This window comes from Piliocolobus tephrosceles, chromosome 2 (genome assembly GCF_002776525.5).
Source record: "Piliocolobus tephrosceles isolate RC106 chromosome 2, ASM277652v3, whole genome shotgun sequence".
Classification (NCBI taxonomy): Eukaryota; Metazoa; Chordata; class Mammalia; order Primates; family Cercopithecidae; genus Piliocolobus; species Piliocolobus tephrosceles.
Window position 1 is genome coordinate 79,282,444 of NC_045435.1, and position 18,852 is coordinate 79,301,295.

The 18,852-nt window shown below is 43.7% G+C and overlaps 1 protein-coding gene and 1 pseudogene across 3 annotated transcripts in view; one reads left to right on the plus strand and one right to left on the minus strand.

The window, feature by feature from the left end:
- IL17RD (interleukin 17 receptor D) overlaps positions 1-18,852 on the plus strand; it is a 76,211-nt gene that overhangs the window by 17,026 nt on the left and 40,333 nt on the right. The window contains exon 1 of one of the 3 annotated variants that reach the window (XM_026446824.1): positions 11,209-11,237. The exons of the other annotated variants lie outside the window; for them this stretch is intronic. The gene's annotated coding sequence lies outside the window, so the exon portion shown is untranslated. Of the gene's footprint in view, positions 1-11,208; positions 11,238-18,852 lie in introns of those variants that run through there. 3 annotated transcript variants of the gene reach the window in all.
- LOC111532870 lies at positions 8,200-18,806 on the minus strand (annotated as a pseudogene).

Consider the following 18,852-nt stretch of genomic DNA (forward strand, 5'->3'; position numbering starts at 1 on the left):
AAAATTCAGCCATTTCTTTCCTTTGTGCTAAAAAATCATTGAACTTTATTTCCAGTAAAGGGTACTTTACTGAAAGCATATCCTCCAAGTTAGTTTCTAGGCTTTTAGTCCTGTGATTGCATGTTACCTACATTATTTTATTAGAGTCCCTTATAGACAGTTTCATTAGTTTAACTTGAATTATTATCTTCTACCTAATTACATGGCTTTTCTTTCTTTCATTTTACTCCACTCCAGATTTAAGGGCCAAGACATGTAAAGTTAATATTGGTCATTTTTCAGAGTAAGTTAAAATGTCAAAAAGTGACAAGTTGTTATTCTTACAGGGTACCAGGGAAACAACAGAGACAAAACCTCCATCTTTTATTCATAAGTCCAGAGAGACTACGAGGGCGCAGGCAGGCCTGTGTGCCCGGCGTTTGTTCAGCTTTCAGGACTGGGCCTCCTCCCCTGCTGGCCATGAAATGTCATGCCGAGATGTAATAGTGGGACATTCAGCATCCAGAGAATGGTCCGCAGAGATTCAACTTTGCTTTTCATTTTCTTTTCTGGCACCGAGTCCACGGTCCCCTCTGTGGCCTGACAGTGAAAGGCCAGAAAGCAGCAATTTAGATGCTGGCAGAAACGGTGTGCAGCCTCTGCCCGGCGGGCCGGAGCTCCTGGGCTGGAATGCATGCTGGACACAAAGGTCGGGTGAGGGTATGCTTTGGTGGGAGGCAGGGGGCAGCTTGCCTTTGCTTGGTCTCGTTTGCTCTGGTCACAGCTGAGAGAGTTCTCATTTCTATGGCTATGCTACCTTTAGTTTTGTAGAAGAGGGAGTGCAAGGTGCTTTTGATTTCAGAAATTGCTCAGGGTTAACCATTTTTGTGTAGAGGGAGGCACTGGGGGCACAGCGCTGAGGCTGCGCAGCTCCCCAGGCTCTGACATTTCCTTTGGATGAAGAAAACATGAAAACATAGACAGCATTTGCTAAACAAGCCTAGACTTTGATTTAGAGCAGTGGTTTTTGATTGGGGGAATTTGGGGAGTTTCTTTTTTTTTTTTTTTTTTTTTTTGAGACAGGGTCTCTATCAACCAGTCTTGAGTGCAGTGGCGTGATCACAGCTTACTGCAGCCTTAACCTTGATTTGGGGAATTTCTGGAGACATTTTTGGTTGTCACAGCTAGGGTAGGCTGCTACTGGCAGTCAATGAGAAAGGCTCAGGGATGCTGCTAAACATCCTGAAATGCACAAGTCAGCCCTCCATGACAAAGAATTACCTGGCCCAAAATGTAGATAGCGCTGAGACTGAGAAACCCTGATTTAGGGGTCCCATCTTAGTATTTTGATTTCTCAGCCCTCTTAGCCTCATAACACTTTTCAGCTTCCTATCTGTTTAACAGAAGCTGCTGGTTCTATAAATCTGCACTCAGGATGAATTTCCATGAAACTCTCCAAGACATATGATTAAACTATTGTGGTGCTCCTTGAAGATATGCCCTGAATGCAACTACTATTTTAAATGCAAAAGACAATTTTTTGCCATAATTTGATCAAAGTAGCATAACCTGTGCCTCTGTTTTTGTTACTCACTGATGGTCTGTGGATAACATTACATTTTTTCAGCATGAAACCCAACACTTCAAATCCCTAAAGCAGTCTCAAATTTATGGTTAATAAAAGCATTTATTGTACTGGATGTCATCTGTTATATCACTCTGGGGCTAGAAACTGGCAAGCAGTGGACAGGAAATATTTTCGTTTCAAATCGCTTCAATCTTATGGTCTAGGGGCAAAAGTGTCTGATTTCAGGAAAGCCGCAGTGAATAGCATAGTAATGAATGCATTTTTAGTTGATTAAGCAGGCATTCTCTCCCTTTCAAACAATCTTCCCTCTTTGGCTTGGAGGGGCTAAATAAACATGTGATATTAAATGATAGCATTTCTTGTGTTGGCCGTGCCTTTTCTTTGATCATCTTAAACTTTTCAAAGTGTTTTCCAGGAATCCTCAGCATAGCAGGAGCAAGCCAGAAGAGAATGGCTAAACTCAAGTTTTGCCCCGCTTCGTAATTGTTTACTTTCTGAGCGGAGGAGGTTTTCTGAGAAGATGCTGATTCTTCTGAATTCCTCTTTAAAAATGGAATTTGGTACCTCACCCTTGGGGTCATGAATTTAGAAGGAAAAAATATTTTGAGTTTTTGTTTGTTTGTTTTCAAAAAGTCTGCAATTTTATTGTAATTTGAGTCCCGATCTCTCACATCCATCAAGTAAATAGGGTGAGGAGAGTTCCATCCAGAGGAAATCTGGTGAGGCGATGACATATCCAGGACAGTGTACCTTTCGTCCTGGCAGCCCAGTGCCTTTGAACATGTTATCTAAGTCATCACTTCCCAGCAAGCCTCGGAGGTAGACGATTATTTCTGATGTGGTTCCCTTTTTTCCAGATGAGGATTCCATGGCACAAAGAGCCAGGAAGGGATTAAGATGAGAGTCCATGTGACTCGGAGAGGCCTCTCTCCACCAGAAACCGGAGCTGCAGAGTTCTTACCCTGCCCGTGCCCCCAGCAGTTGGACTTGCCCTGCCTTCCAAGCACCCTGTCTCAGATGGATGGCTGCCATGTGCAACAAAGCAACTAATGGGGGGTGGAAAGAGAGCGAGACTAGACAGCACTTTGGAGATAATTAAATTAAACTCAGATTAGGCAATTACCCCAAAGATTCCCAAACCTGGCCAAACACCAGAATCACCTGAGGAGCATTCTTGGCGTGGGGGGAGATTCCGGGCCTCACCCCAGACCTGCTTAAGTGGGATTTCCAGGGGAAGGCCAGGAATCTGAGTTTTTAAAAAAGCTGCCAGATTAGTGATTGCCAGGGTTTTGGAGGGATGGAGGGAGGGCTTGACTACAAAGGAGTAGTACAAGGGAAGTTTTTGGGATGATGGGACTGTTCTGTATACTGATTATAGCGGTGGATACATACATAAATATGCATATACCTTGTGGACCTATACACCAAAAACTATCAATTGTACTGTCTGTAAATAAAAATAAATATGCTGACCAGGTGAACCTGAGTTATCTCGGTGTCAGTTGAGGTGGCCTGTGGTGCCTGGTGACAGCTGGGAATAGTTGCCCAGCTGTGAGAGAGTGTCACCTGTTATTGCAGAGGCAGGCGTGGGCAGGTGCTGAGCTGTTTAGCCCAGTGCTATCCAACAGAACTTTCTGTGACAAAAAATGTTCTTTCCAGCACTGTTCAATTCAGTAACCATCAACCATTTTTGGCTACTGAGTACCTGAAATGTGGCTGGCACAACTAAGGAACTGAATTTTTATTTTATTTTATTTATTTATTTATTTTTTGAGACGGAGTCTCACTCTGTCGCCCAGGCTGGAGTGCAGTGGCCGGATCTCAGCTCACTGCAAGCTCCGCCTCCCGGGTTTATGCCATTCTCCTGCCTCAGCCTCCTGAGTAGCTCGGACTACAGGCGCCTGCCACCTCACCTGGCTAGTTTTTTTTTGTAGTTTTTAGTAGAGATAGGGTTTCACCGTGTTAGCCAGGATGGTCTCGATCTCCTGACCTCGTGGTCCGCCCGTCTCGGCCTCCCAAAGTGCTGGGATTACAGGCTTGAGCCACCACGCCCGGCTGAATTTTTAATTTTACTTAAACTTATTTAAATTTAAATCGCCACACCTGGCTAGAGGCTACGCTATTGGACAGCTCACCCTCAAAGGTAGACATGGTGATATCATGGAGCTTTGGCTCTGTGCAGGATGCACACCGTGGTGCTTTATGCTTGCGGGACAATAGTAAGTCATCCCAAACATAGGGCAAAATGGAAAATTGATAGGACTTACCAATATGGGTAAGTACAGAGAAGAAGGAACCTTGGGATGAAGACTGACCTGAGATCTGCCCAGGCAGAGGACAATCCTGCCGAGTGAAGGAGTCTGCTTTTTTTTTTTTTTTTTTTTGAGATGGAGTTTTGCTCTTATCCTCCAGGGTGGAGTGTAATGGCATGATTTCAGCTCACTTCAACTTCTGCCTCCTGGGTTCAAGCGATTCTCCTGCCTCAGCCTCCCAAGTAGCTGGGATGACGGACAGGTGCCACCACGCCCAGCTAATTTTTGTATTTTTAGTAGAAGCGGGGTTTCACCATGTTGGCCAGGCTGGTCTCTAACTCCTGACCTCAGATGATCCACCCGCCTTGGCCTCCCAAAGTGCTGGGACTACAGGCGTGAGCCACCATGCCTGGCCAGGAATCTGCTTTTTGTTTTCCAAAGATAGCACCATCTTTGGCCCACTTCTTTCCCCAACCTTTCAACCTTGTTCATTTTAAAAGGTGCAGAGGTTAGTTGGGATGCTCTTGAATTATGCTCCCATTCTTCTGCAGTGATAGGATATACAGAAAGCCATCCAAGGGGCCAGGTGAGCCCAGTGCAAAGGGTGTTCTGGGCTTCACTGGGCCCACCTGCCTCCCTAGACAGAGTGTGATGAAGAACCTGTGTGAGCATATTGTATTCCTTTTTGGGGAAGGAGGGCATATAAAAAAGGCAATTAGGCATAAACTTCCTGCTTTATGCTTTGAGCATATGACCTTTACCTTGGCTTGTGTTCAGACGCTCCTAAACCGACCTCCTCTACCCCCATTGATTTATGTTATCTTGATGTTACTTTTCCAAATGTGTTATAAAAGAATGAGATTCAGGGAGTGTGGACTTTTATTGGTACAAACCAAATGGTGGCAGAAAGAATGTTCCAATTTGTAAACGTATGTGTTCTTAAATAAATTTGCTAAATGGATAACAAAAAATTTTGTGAGCTATGGGCTTATAACTGGAGGTTTTGTTAATCTGATTTAAAAATAGGACTGACTTGAAAGCGTAAAAGCGGGGAGGTGGCTTTAAAATTAGTGGGTCGGCCGGGCACGGTGGCTCACGCCTGTAATCCCAGCTCTCAGGGAGGCAGAGGCGGGAGGATAGCTTGAGCCCAGGAGTTCGAGACCTGCCTGGGTAATACAGCGAGACCCCGTTCTCCACAAAAAGGAAAAAAAAAAAAAAAAAAAAGACAAATAAAATTAGTGGGTCTTCTTTTCTTTTTTCTTTCTTTTTGTTTTTTTTGAGATAGAGTCTCGCTCTGTTGCCCAGGCTGGAGTGCAGTAGTGCCATCTTGGCTCACCGCAGCCTCCGCCTTCCGGGTTCAAGCAATTCTCCTGCCTCAGCCTCCTTAGTAGCTGAGATTACAGGCGCGTGCCACCACGCCCAGCAAATTTTTGTATTTTTAGTAGAGACGGGATTTCACCATGTTGGTCAGGCTGGTCTCGAACTCCTGACCTAGTGATCTGCGCTCCCCCCCCCCCCCCCCGCCAGCCTCCCAAAGTGCTGGGATTACAGGTATGAGCCACCATGCCTGACATTCTTTATTTTTTATATGAAAACTTGACTTCCTTAGATCAGGAAGAAAACATTCTGGATGGATTAAAGAGAGTTTCCTTGTGTTGCCTTTACAAATTGGTTACTTCAACCTTATAAGAAAAATGAAGTTTACTGAGTATTAAGCTCCATTACATACTGATTCTTCTACCCTTGAACACACAAAAAGATCTTGTTGCATAGCTACTATAATCACTGTACGTGTTTTATTTATTTATGGTTATTTTTTACTTATGTTTGTTTTCCAAAGATGTTTCCATGTATTGATGTAGTCTACAGACATGTCACTTTTAGTGGCCATATGATATGTTCATGTTGTAAGCTCCCCTCCCCTTTTTGCCAGTCCTCACCCCACATTTGATGAGGCATTTGGGTTGTTTTCAAGTTATTACTGTTACAAAGCTGCTATGAACATCTTCATACAGATGGGTTTCCTGCCCCTCTTCCTTGATGTTTTGGTTTATTTCGTTGGCATTTATTCCCCAAAGTGAAATTACTGGGTCAAAGGATTTGTGGCTCTCATTATATACATGTTTACCAGCTTGTCCTGTATAATGACTGAACCAGTTTACTGGGAGGAATTGTGTTTTGAGAAAAGAATAGGTTTGTTTCACGAATCTTAGCTCCACCATTTGCTACCATTTATTTAGACCTTGGGCAAATTTTTCCCTGAGGCTATTTCTTCATCTGTAAAATGTGTTATTAATAGTTCATCTCCCAGGGTTGTTGGTTGTTTTAGGATGTAAGCAAGATACTGTTTTTAAAACATCCAGCTCTGTGCCTGGCCACATGGTAACTGCTTTAGTGACTGGCTGCAGTCTTTTTATCAGCAGTATACATGTACTCATTCTTCTCCATCCTAATAATATTGTTGTTTATCAGCCGGGTGGGTCAAACCTATGATCCCATCACTTTGGGAGGCCAAGGTGGACGAATCACCTGAGGTCAGGAGTTTGAGACCAGCTTGACCAATGTGGTGAAACCCTGTCTCTATTAAAAATACACACACACAAAAAAAGAAAAATTAGCCAGGCATGGTGGGCAGGCACCTGTAATGCCAGCTGCTCAGGAAGCTGAGGCAGGATAATTGCTTGAACCCAGGAGGCATAGGTTACAGTGAATCAAGATTGCGCCATTGCACTCCAGTCTATGCAACAGAGACTCCATCTCAAAAAAAAAACCTCTCACACACATGAAATATTGTTTATATATTTTTTTTCTTTCTTTCTTTCTTTTTTTTTGAGATGGCATCTCACTCTGTTGCCCAGGCTGGAGTGCAATGGCATAATCTTGGCTCACCGCAACCTCCGCCTCCTGGGTTCAAGCGATTCTCCTGCTTCAGCCTCCCGAGTAGCTGGGATTATAGGCATGCACCATCACGCTCAGCTAATTTTGTATTTTTAGTAGAGATGGGGTTTCTCCATGTTGATCAGGCTGGTCTCGAACTCCAAACCGCAGGTGATCTGCCTGCCTTGGCCTTCCAAAGTGCTGGGATTATAGGCATGAGCCATCACATCCAGCCCCATTTATAATTTTTCTTTGCCTTTGTTACTTTGGTGATGGCTTATACTTGTTTGATTTTGGATTTATTAGAGAAGGACTAAATCTTTCATCTGGTGATTTACCTTCTGAGTATGTTTTAGTGCCTTTAAGTCTAGTAATATTAAAGTTGGTGTGGGCAAAATGTTGCTTAGTAGAGTGTTAGGGAAGATGTTTTAAGTGAATAAGAATTTAAAATAATTATTGATTAGTAAGTCTAAGAATTATTGATTAGTGAGTCTTCCTGACTTACCAGCATATTATGAAAATAATTGAATCTGAATATTATCATGGAAATTCTATTTGTACTGCCAATTTGGTCAGCAAACCTTTGTACCTTTATGTGTATGTGTGTGTGTGTGCGCGTGTGTGCGTGCGTATGTGTGTGTGTGCACACTTGCATGAGAGAGTATGTGTGTGTGCACGTGTACTTTCCCCAGAGCTTTTGGATTGATCACACATTACCCATAAAGAAAATATATATTAACTGTGTTTTATTGGAGTTTTTAAAAAATCCTGATCTTGGGCTAGAAACCACCCTGGTTAGGCTGTCACATTGAGGTCACTGCGATGTGTGTGATGAGAGCATCTCAGGCTGACTGCTTGTGACTATGGACAGGGCAGGTAACCCATATGACTGTCAGTTTCCTTACTACCTGTAAAATGGGACAGTTAGACTAGAATTATTAAGATTTTAACTATTATTTTGATTGAGGTGATTTGAACCTTTAATTTGGAAGGTGTAATTGTCCTGTCCTACCCACTCCGTGTCCTTATTGATTTGCTCACCTCTTTTGCCACCTAGACTCTTGCCCCTTGCACCTGGGTGTCTGTTTTTCATCTCACTTGGGAAATAACACCCAACTGATGGCCATTGTTGCAGACCTTTCTCTAATACAAGAAAAGCATTTGTCCTACATATAGTTTTTATTTTTTAAATTGAGACACAGCTTTATTTTTGCAAAATGTGGCCTGTCGGCTCTGCAGGTCACTTTTGATGAGCCTGTGTTGCTTGCATACATGGAGGGTGCCCACGTCTCCACCTGCCTCCATCCTTCATATTTCATGTGTGCTCACCTAGCTCATTCACATGGCCAAAGACCCGGTGCATCTCCCAATTTTTAACATCAACACTATTTTTAATGATTGATTACAACCCATTTAGTCTTCTGGGCCAGGAGCTTTTAGGGCCCAATCAATCACTGAATCCATAAACAAGGGGACAGCCTCGGACTCCCTGGGAGCTTTGAATCACACTGGGGTGTCGACAGTCCCAGAGGCCTTTCTGTCAGCCACTGTCTGGGTTGGAGAGGATTTGGGTACTGTGCTAGGTGTTGGTGAGGGCGGAAGAAAGGCAGCCACAGATACAGAAATTGTTTGTTTGACAGTTGATCTGCATATGGGTAATTGCAGAACTGAGTCGTTGATTTTTTACCCTCTTTACTCCCATTTACACCAAGCTGTCTTCTTCAGAATAGTGATACACACATACACACACCTACACCTTCCTTACCTGTTTTTAAAAATGACTCCTTCCTGGGAACCCCAACATAAAGCAGATAAGAGTGCAGCAGCTCTGTTTGAAGACAGTGGGGAGAAGGACCCTGGCTGAGCCCCGCCCCACCCACAGGTCCTTGCCCCTCACGCAGGCATTGCTGTTCTGTGGGTTTCCCTCTCAGTCCAGGAACACTTATCCTGAGTGATTGTCCACCTGCCCTGGTTGAAGTGGCATTGCTTTAGCAAGTCCTCTGGGAAGATCCCTGGATATGATAAGAACATTTTGGGAAATGTAAAAGCAATTACTTCCCCTCCACAAGGGTGAGTCTGGGACTACCCTTAATACACCAGAGTGAAGATCCTGGACTTAAGAATACATGGGTGGGTGGACTTAAAGGGACCAGGGAGACAGAGAAGATAAAAGCAGACATAAACTTTAAGAAATAAGGTTATGGCTTGCACTGGCATCCTGTTGTGGGCAGGAGAGGAGCCAAGAATGCCTGATAGGCTGTCAGGAAGATGGACACCTCCACAAGGTCTGTGACACAAGCCAGAGGAGGAAGAGATGGTGAGCAGCTAGGGAAGAGGTCACTCATTCAGAGACCAAAAGGGCAACCGTGTGTGATAACAGGCCCTAGAGCATGAGGGCATCAACAAGGCTGACTTGATGAAATGCCTTATCTCCAGGGGTCACACCTTCTGGAAGCACACTGAGCTTAGACAGGAGTGATGACAAGTTGTTTTGGGAAGGGACTGTGGTTGAAACCAGCGCCTCTGCCTGCAGCAGTGGCAGAGCAAAGGGTGTCATAATCCTCTGCAGAAAGGACTGAGATGTGCATGGTATGTGCAGATCATACCTCTGAATATCCTCACCTCAAATAAAGCTTGCTTGTGAACACCTTCTAAGAGTCTTTATCTAAACCCCATGATTTGGCAGTTCCTCTTCTGTGGCTTATACCTCATGGTCCTCTGCCAGCAGAAAGCTGGACCCGCTGGTCAATCCTTTATGCTTGCAGGAGCCTTTGAGGTTCTCCCCAATGCTGGTCACTCATTGCATGAATGTTCATATCCTTAGGTGGCAGGGGCCACACTGCTGCTATGAGGACAGGAGGAAAGGAAGGGAAGAAGAGGGGCTCTCTTCCATGGAGTCCACTCGTTACTAGGGGCTGTTTGCCCTCATTCTGCCCTGGGCTGATTGAAGCTTCAGCCACCTTTGCATAAAGCTTTTGGCTCCTGGTGAGAACATCTTGAAATGGGCCTAATATCTGTGGAAATTGAAAAAGGAGACCAGTGGCGTGGACTGTTTCCATGATTCTGATGTGCCTCTTGCCCCTGTAGGTACAGAAATATTTAACTCCAGATAATTGACTCGAGTTGTAACACTGTGTTCTAATTTGGAAACATGAAGCTGGCTACTTCCAGAAGGTGACCCTCTCGCCTAGTCTTCACTCAGAAAACCCAGGTGTGTCTCTTCCACCTGAATGTCACTGTCCTAGGCACATGGCACTCGTCTTCCTAGGGCCTGGCCTGGACTCTGCACATCCTGGGAGTTCTATGAAGAAGGGCAGGATTACCCTATTGAGTGCAGATATTCCTCTCACTCACAGTGAGGGCTTTGGGTTAAAGTGGTTTATGTGGGGCCAGCATTTTTGGGTGCATATGAAGCCTGGGGAATTTGTGACTTAGCAGATTTGTGTGTAAGCACAGCTTCCCAGCCTCCTGCCTACTTCTGATAGTGGTACTGGCAGCCTTCAAGGACTGAGGCTGTAGACCCTGGAGATGTTCCTCGCACTCTAGGGAGGCAGTAGCAGGGCACCTTCAGGACTGGCTCCTCTGAGGGAGTCCCTGTTTTTACTTCATCACTGATGAGAATGACGTAGCCTTTGTGGAGATTGTCAAGGTAGAGTGGAGATAGGTCCCTCCAGCACTGAGACAGTTTTGTACCTGTGCAAACAAAACACTTCAAAAAGGATACTGCCCCTGCCTCCATCCTGGTGTAAGGTGGCAGAAGGAAGCAGTGGCTGACAGCGGAGTTAAACACACTTTAAGGTAGGTCAAATTTTTGACATACCATTTTCCTCTGCCGTACCAGCAGCTGCTCTCTACTTTGAAAGGGGGCTTAGCTACTCATATAAACTTTGGTTTGTGATAATGTAAACTATTATTAGGATTATCTTTTTATTCATAATATATGCCTGATTCTCTGTCTATTTATGCTCCGTTTGAAACACTCATTTACCTTCAATACTCGGTGCCAGCATCAGCCCCTCTGAAAATGAAGGGAAACTTTATAACAGACTATTTAAATCTCTCTGTGGTTAAAAAGGACTCTGGGAATGAAGTCATTGGGTTGAGGAAGCTTCAAATCTCAGCAAAGCTTCCAGGTTAAAACTGGGATGTGATGTTGACAAAACATTCCAGTTTAAAGTTTTTTTGTTTTTTTTTTTTTAAATGAAGGTTTATCCCCAGGGTGGTTGTTTTCATAAAGAAATGCTTGATTCTCAGTTGAGAACTTTTGGCCTTCAAAGTCTCTTCTCCCCCGCCCCCCCCAACCCCACACACACACACACACAACTTTTCATCACCACCTGGTGGAACCATTTGTCACCAAGGATGTTCTGGAAGTTAGAGAAGTTCCTGATGCTCAGGTTGGCAACACCAGCACCGCGGTCAGCCAGGCCCTATCTCCCTGCCAAGAGGCCAGAGTGGAGGAGGTCAGACTGGGCGGTTGGAGGGGGAGGGATGTCACGCACTTCTGCCTCAGGTGCTCCCGCGTTGTCAGTGGAGAGCAGGTTAGTGGGTGCAGCCAAGAAAAACCAATAACTGTTTCAATTTTTAATAAGATGTCTCTCCTACCCTTTGTTTCTCCCTCCACTTCTCCCCAAAAGAAAGAACAGAGTGAGTTTTTAAGCACATCTGGACACTGTTTTTGTAAAACTTTTACCCTGAATTCCCAGAAGGAATGTATTGGCTCCCATTTTTCCAAGCAAAAACTGAAATGATTCCTTTGTTTATAAGTACTGTGCTTGCATATTTTAATAAAACAGTAAAGAAAGGAATTGCACTGGTTTGAAAATCTTTAGCTGGGCCAAAGCATTGCCCTTTATGCCTCTCTTGAAGTCTTTGAGAGGTGCTAAAAGTTTATGGTTGGTTATTTTTGGTGTCAGTGGGAAAGGGAGAGTTAGGAAGGCTCCATGTGTCCCTGTTTGAATTTTTTTTTTCCTGTGGCTATTAGAGCATTCAGGCTATGGGGCAGGGGCTGTTCTTGGTCCTTGTTCCTCTGTTCTGCTTCCTCTACCATGCAGTACCCTCATGGTGAAAACCGTGCAGATACAGTCAGATAACAGTGTTCCAGATCTGAGAGCCCAAGGGCTGCGGTGGAAGACAGAATCCATCTTTTCCTTATCAGATAGTGTTTGTTTTTCTCTTACGTGATTCTTCTGTAAGCCTATTGTTGCCAAGTAAATGAGGTTGATCTTTCATTACTACCAATCTTATTAGGATGTTGGCATGATGTTCTAGTATGGGGAGAATTGCAAAAGAAACTTAGAGTGTCAAGCTTTTTCTTTTCTCCCAGAAATGTTTATTATAACAAATATTAAATAATAACATTTAGCAGTTTGTATATACAGATAATGTACAAAAAATTGACCTTCAAAAATTTCTAATCTGAAGTGACAAATAATTAATGTTTAATAATCACTAGTTGTTCTGCTCAGGATTATGTTCAATTGTATATAGTATTTTTAATTCAAAAAATACATTAGAGAACAAAGAGTATTTTAATGTTTATTCCATCCCTCAGAAATGAAAACTGCTAACATTGCAAAACATAGCTACATATTCCCTGAAAAATAAGTCCTGAGTGTCAAGCTTTTAAAGATGAAATACAGAGGCATTTGCTATTTTGGGGAACTTGTAAGATGACATGGTTCTGTTCAGACCAGTGGTTATAGAAGTTCTTTTTTATGACCTCAAAAGTTATGTTGTCAGGAAAACATCAGTGTAGTGTGGTTAAGTTACGAGGGTTGGCTAGGTGCTGTGGCTCACGTCTGTAATCCCAACACATTGGGAGTCTGAGGCAGGAGGATTGCTTGAGCCCAGGAGTTTCAGACTAACCAGGGCAACATAGCAAGGCCCCATCTCTACAAAGAGTGAAATTTTAAAAATTAGCCAGGCATGGTGGTACACGCCTGTAGTTCTCCCAGCTCCTTAGAAGGCTGAGGCAGAGAATTGTTTGAGCCCAGGAGTTCAAGGCTGCAGTAAGCCATGATTGTACCACTGTACTCCAGCCTGGGCAACAGAGTGAGACCTTGTCTCCAATTTAAAAATAAAAGTTATGAAGGTCAGTCACAGTTCTGCTACTGCATAATAAATGTTCATTAGTGATAAGCATTGAACCAGTGTAATAGTTACTGTTTCCTAAAATATTACTTTCCCTAGACCTGTTGTGGGTGTCTGGAAATAAACTCTAGAGGTGTAATATTCCCATAGGAGACCTCATCTCAGAGATCAATCACATTTCAGAGATGAACCACACCTCAGCTTTTCCACCCTACTTTTGAGAAAGAAAGTTGTTAGCCATGATGCCAAAACTGACCCACTAAGCCTTTCGGGGCTATGGATGTACATCTGTCAAATGGCAGCAAATGCTGAATGATGTCCAAAACAGGATGGTCTGAAAATTAATGCTTGTATTAGTGTCCTCATGCAAACATTCACCATTTTTGTGAGCTTTGAACAAAAATGGTTTGCCTGAATTGAAATCTTAATTCGATAATTTTGAGTCCTACTGATATTGTTCTAGCCAATCTTTTGAACTTTTATTTCTCTTTGAGTTCTGGGAAATTGCCAGTTATTCTAAATGCTAGCTCTTAGACTAGTTGGTTAGGAGTATCTGGTTTAAAAAAATGACCTGATTTAGGGTGCAGTGGCTCATGCCTGTAATCCCAGCACTTTGGGAGGCCGAGGTGCGTGGATCACAAGGTCAGGAGATCAAGACCATCCTGGCTAACATGGTGAAACTCCGTCTCTACTAAAAATAGAAAAAATTAGCCGGGCATGGTGGTGGGCACCTGTAGTCCCAGCTACTTGGGAGGCTGAGGCAGGAGAATGGCGTGAACCTGAGAGGTGGAGCTTGCAGTGAGCCGAGATTGCGCCACCGCACTCCAGCCGTGGTGACAGAGCAAGACTCCATCTCAAAAAAAAAAAAAAAGACCTGATTTGGAGCTCATAGTTCAGTGTTGGTAGTCTACATTTTCCATGTAGCATTGTTTCAAAAACAGCAAAAAAGGTATATTTTAACAGTGGTTCAAATTGTGAAGTGCTGAGCAGATCTTGGGGAACATCATGACATGGGTTCTCTGTGTTCTTCTCCATAATGTGGGAGATTAGAGGGCTCTCTGGCAGAATTGTGAGCTCTGAGCACAGCCTTGCCTCCAGGGTGCCCGACTCGGTATCTGTACGCAGAAGCCTGACAGTGAACTAGCAGTCTTTTCAGTACCTTTTTCCAGTGCCAGTGGCAGGTTTGTTTTTGTTTTTGTTTAAGTTTCAAACATATGAAAACATTAGATTTAAGTGGTCCTAATAATATGTTTTCTATTTTTCCTGTAAAACCAGGAGTTGAGTTTGAATGACAGCAGAAAACTCAGGAATTAATATGGAGGAACTGTTTTTTTTTTGTTGTTTTTTTTTTTGAGGCGGAGTCTCGCTCTGTCGCCCGGACTAGAGTGCAGTGGCCGGATCTCAGCTCACTGCAAGCTCCGCCTCCCGGGTTTACGCCATTCTCCTGCCTCAGCCTCCCGAGTAGCTGAGACTACAGGCACCCGCCACCTCGCCCAGCTAGTTTTTGTATTTTTATTAGAGACGGGGTTTCACCGTGTTAGCCAGGATGGTCTCGATCTCCTGACCTCGTGATCCGCCTGTCTCGGCCTCCCAAAGTGCTGGGATTACAGGCTTGAGCCACTGCGCCCGGCCGGAGGAACTGTTTTAAATGATCTAGCAATATAATTATTTGCTCAGAGATTTGTATAATCAAAAAGGTTTTTGGCCAGGGGAGGTGGCTCACACCTGTAATCCTAGCACTTTTGGAAGGAGGCTGAGGTAGGGGGATCACCTGAGGTCAGGAGTTCGAGGCCAGCCTGGCCAACATGGTGAAACCCTGTCTCTACTAAAAATACAAAAGTTAACTGGGCGTGGTGGCACATGCCTGTACTCCCAGCTACCTGGGAGGCTGAGGCAGGAGAATCACTGGAACTGGGAGGCGGAGGCTGCAGTGAGCTGAGATCATGCCACTGCATTCCAGCCCAGGAGACAGAGCAAGACCCCATCTCAAAAAAAAAAAAAAAAAAGGAAGTTTTCATTGCATGTACCCCATGAATAATATACACTAATGTGTATATATAATATTCACGTTCAAATTCACATTCGTTCAAAATTACACAAAAATTCAAAATAAAAAATTTAAACAAAGGAAAAAGTTTAAAAAGCATTTAAAAAGATGGTTTTCATGTTGAAAACATCCTTCTTGACATTCTTTTACTGTAGCCTGTTTAATATTCTTTATTTTAAGTATATTTCATTTTCCTACCTTGCCAACCTCACTTTTTCAATCTTCTTTTTCCTCCATATGTGCCCTAACTATGGGTAGTCTCACAAAGCCTAATTCCTGGCTTTTTGTTATTTTTTACACTTTCTGTTAATTTTGTATACCTCTTATGAATTAGCCTATCTGTCCTTAAGGTTCTGTGGCATACCTTCATACATGACTTCCTGCTTTTTAATCCTTGATTTCTCCCCTCCCCCAAAAATATATGATATTGTAAAAAGATAGTAGGCACCTCATTTTCACTGTTTTTCTGCAGCCTACTTTTTAAAAAAAGACCCTCTTTCCCCAGAGGGAAAAAAAGTTCTCTTTTTTTTTTTTTTTTTTTTGAGATGGAGTTTTGCTCCTGTTGCCCAGGCTGTAGTGCAATGGCACGATCTTGGCTTACTGCAACCTCTGCCTCCTGGGTTCAAGTTATTCTCCTGCCTCAGCCTCCTGAGTAGCTGTGATTACAGGCATGCACCACCATGCCCAGCTAATTTTTTGTATTTTTTAAGTACAGACGGGGTTTCTTCATGTTGTTCAGGCTGGTCTCAAACTCCCAACCTCAGGTGATCCGCCTGCCTCGGCCTCCCAAAGTGCTGGGATTACAGGTGTGAGCCGCCACGCCTGGCCCCCAGTGTTCTCGTTATTGCCTTAAAATCACTATCTTCCAACTTCCCCAAATAACAGCCTGAAAGTCATCTTTGAATATTTCATCATCACCTCTGTATTACATTTGTCACCAAGTCCTGCTATTTTTTCCTTAAAAATGCCTCTCAGACCTGTCCTTTGATCCTCATCAGTACATTGCCGTCCCTGTCATGTTACATATGGACTGCTGCAGTTGCTGACTATCTGGTCTGCCTCACTCCAGTCTTCCACCCTCTAGTCTCTAGTTCTTCCTGCATATGTGGCCCTAACACTGTTTTGTTGTTATCATTCCTTTCCTGGTTCAGTTTCCTTCAATTTATTTTTTTGTTTATTTGTTTGTGTTGTTTTTACTTTTTTCTTTATTGTGTTGGAATATACATAACATAAAATTTACCATTTTAACAATTTTAAGTGTACAGTTGGAAGATTTTTAAGTAAATTCACAATGTTTTGCAACCATCACCACCATCCACCTGTAGAACTTTTTCACCTTCCTAAATGGAAATTCCATACCCATTAAACAATAACTCCCCATTTTCCTCTCCCCACAGCCCCTGGCTATCTCTATTCATGTCCCTATGAATTTGACTGCTCTAAATACCTCATATAAGTGTAGTCATACAGTATTGTCCTTTTTGTCCTTTTGTGCCAATGTCACATTTTTAAAGATTGTTTTTAGTGTTCTTGATCTGTAGGGAAGTTGATGAAGATTTGATAAAAGCTAACAAAGGGCCTTTGCGTTGAGTCTTCTTATCTCTTTAGTATTTAGTGAGCGCTGTCTGGAAGCATGACACTGGTTTATTCTGAGTACAGACAGGAAAGTTAAGGTGTGTAAGAGCAACCGGGGAAGGTTAGAGACTTCCAACTTAGGCCTCTGTGGCACTAACCTAACACCAAAAGTGTTTTTGTCATGGAGGGAAGAGAAGTGAAAACTGGAAGTGGCTGGTGACCAGGACTCACTTTCCTCCTTCTTAAATACCTTCCATCTGTATTAGGGTCAGGGAATCAATTTCCATCTTAAAATGGATATGTGTTTTGAGACCCCAGCTCCAGTCTTCTTCTGTTTTGTGTCAGTTCTGCTCTCCAGGCCGTGGGGTTTGACTCATCCCATCTGTTCAATTCTTGGGTCCTTTGAAGCTGCTGTTTCATTGCCTCTTTCTTCTTCCTTATCTCCCTACCTACCCCATTGCCACCTTGGCCTGTATCAGAGACCTTTTCCCTGTGCTTCTGTCTGCCAAATCTAGGCTTGTGCTCACATCTCTAAGGACCACTGTATTTGGATCTTGCCTGTCTCCAAGATGTACCACATGCAAAGCTGAACCCACTTGGCCATTTCAGCCCTATGGTGCCCATCTTTTCAGGCCATTTGGGGGTGTCTAACACAGAAGCAATGAGGGCATGTTGGTCACTTCCAGGGATGTGGGAAGTGTTTATTCTGATGACCAGAAAGGCTCTATGTCATCCCTGAGAAACAGCAACCATTTCTAGAATGCTTACCATGTGTTGGGCACTGGGTTGTACAGTTGGTAGCACAAGCTTCTGGGTCTGCATTTGCTTGAAAGAATCTTCCTTCCCCTCCCCAATCCCAAAGCTTAACATGCCTCCTCTGAAGACGCTTCTCTGGCTAGCCTTCCTCTGTTCAACTACCCCTTCTCTGAAATCTTATTACACATAGAGCTCAGTGGCATAACTTAGCCCATTCATTCTAGGCAGCGTAACCTTATCTACTGTAGTTTTGTGTCTTTTAGCTTTGTTTTCCAAAACTAATTGTAAACACCTAGAGGCAGGGGTCTGGTTTAGCCTTATTCTCTCTCAAAATGGCTTTCCCAAGTGCAAAAGCATATTTTGAGCTCTTGAGACATCTGGTTGATAAATCCTGGGGCATTTGCAGAGGTTTTTCATGAATAAATAAGGAGGAGAGAATGTCAGGGTATAGTTAAATATTGCTTTAAATCAGCTAAGTTTTTTTTTTTTGTTTTTTTTGGGGGGCAGGATGGGGGCGGGGGAGGGGTAGACAGAGCTTTGCTCTGTTGCCCAGGCTGGAGTGCAGTGGTGCAGTCACTGCATCCTCAAACTCCTGGGCTCAAGAGATCCTCCTCAGTAGCTGGGACTACAGGCGTGTGCCACCACACCCAGCTAATTGTTCGTATTTTTCATAGAGACGGGGTCTATGAGATGGAGTCCAGGCTGGTCTTGAATTCCTGGTTTCAAGCATTCCTCCTGCCTTGGCCTCCCAAAATGCTGGGATTACAGGTGGGAGCCACCGTGCCTGACCAGGCTGTTTTTGAGGCAGAGCTCATTCTTTCTTCTTCAACACCTGGGCTACATATGTGTTGTGATTCTAATCACAAAATGGAATTTACCGTTTTTTACCAGCAAGTGGTTTTTATCTCCTTAGCTTGGTCTGTAAAATCAAGCTGCCCTGACTCTCTGGAAAGAGTTGGAGGTCTTAGGTTTCCACATGGCTGTAATGTGATTATTTTGCTGGAGAGAGGAAGACATTGTCATCTGCTTCCTGGATTTGCCAGTTTCCCTTTTAATTTTACACAGTTCTGTTATTCACTGGAGAGCAGTCATCTAATCATAAAATCCCCTACATTTATGTAATTTTAAAGAAACATACAGGATAAATTATAGTAATATAGGAGCTTCTTGTGGGCCTTGTCTGCCTTCAGCCATGGATGTGTTCCCTGAGAATCCACTTGTTTTTGAACACGTTCCCCTTCACCTTCAGGTACAGTCTGTGATATGTGTGGTGATCAATCTTTTTAGATTCACAGTATCTTCTCAGCAACTGGTGCAGAATCCGTATTCTCCTCATCCAAGTTACCTTCCCTGGCATTTGGGCATTGGCTGCACCCTTTCGCTTACCTATGCCCACGTGCATGCCCTTCCAGCGGGCCAAGGTGTTTTCCCGGCATCAAGCCTGGGAATGGACAGTCACAGGTTTGCAGATGATCAACCCATCTTTGATCAGCTTCTGGATCTGCTGATGGGAGTTGGCATTGGCGATTTCATTGGTCTTACTGGGGTCCAACCAGACCTTCTTCTTGCCACAGCAGAGGACACTAGAGGCGAGCCTCTTCTGAAACCTGAGCATACTCATGGCTGTGGCCGCAGCAGTGAGAGCAATGAGCTCCCCGATTCTTAGCCAGAACCTTTGGACCTTG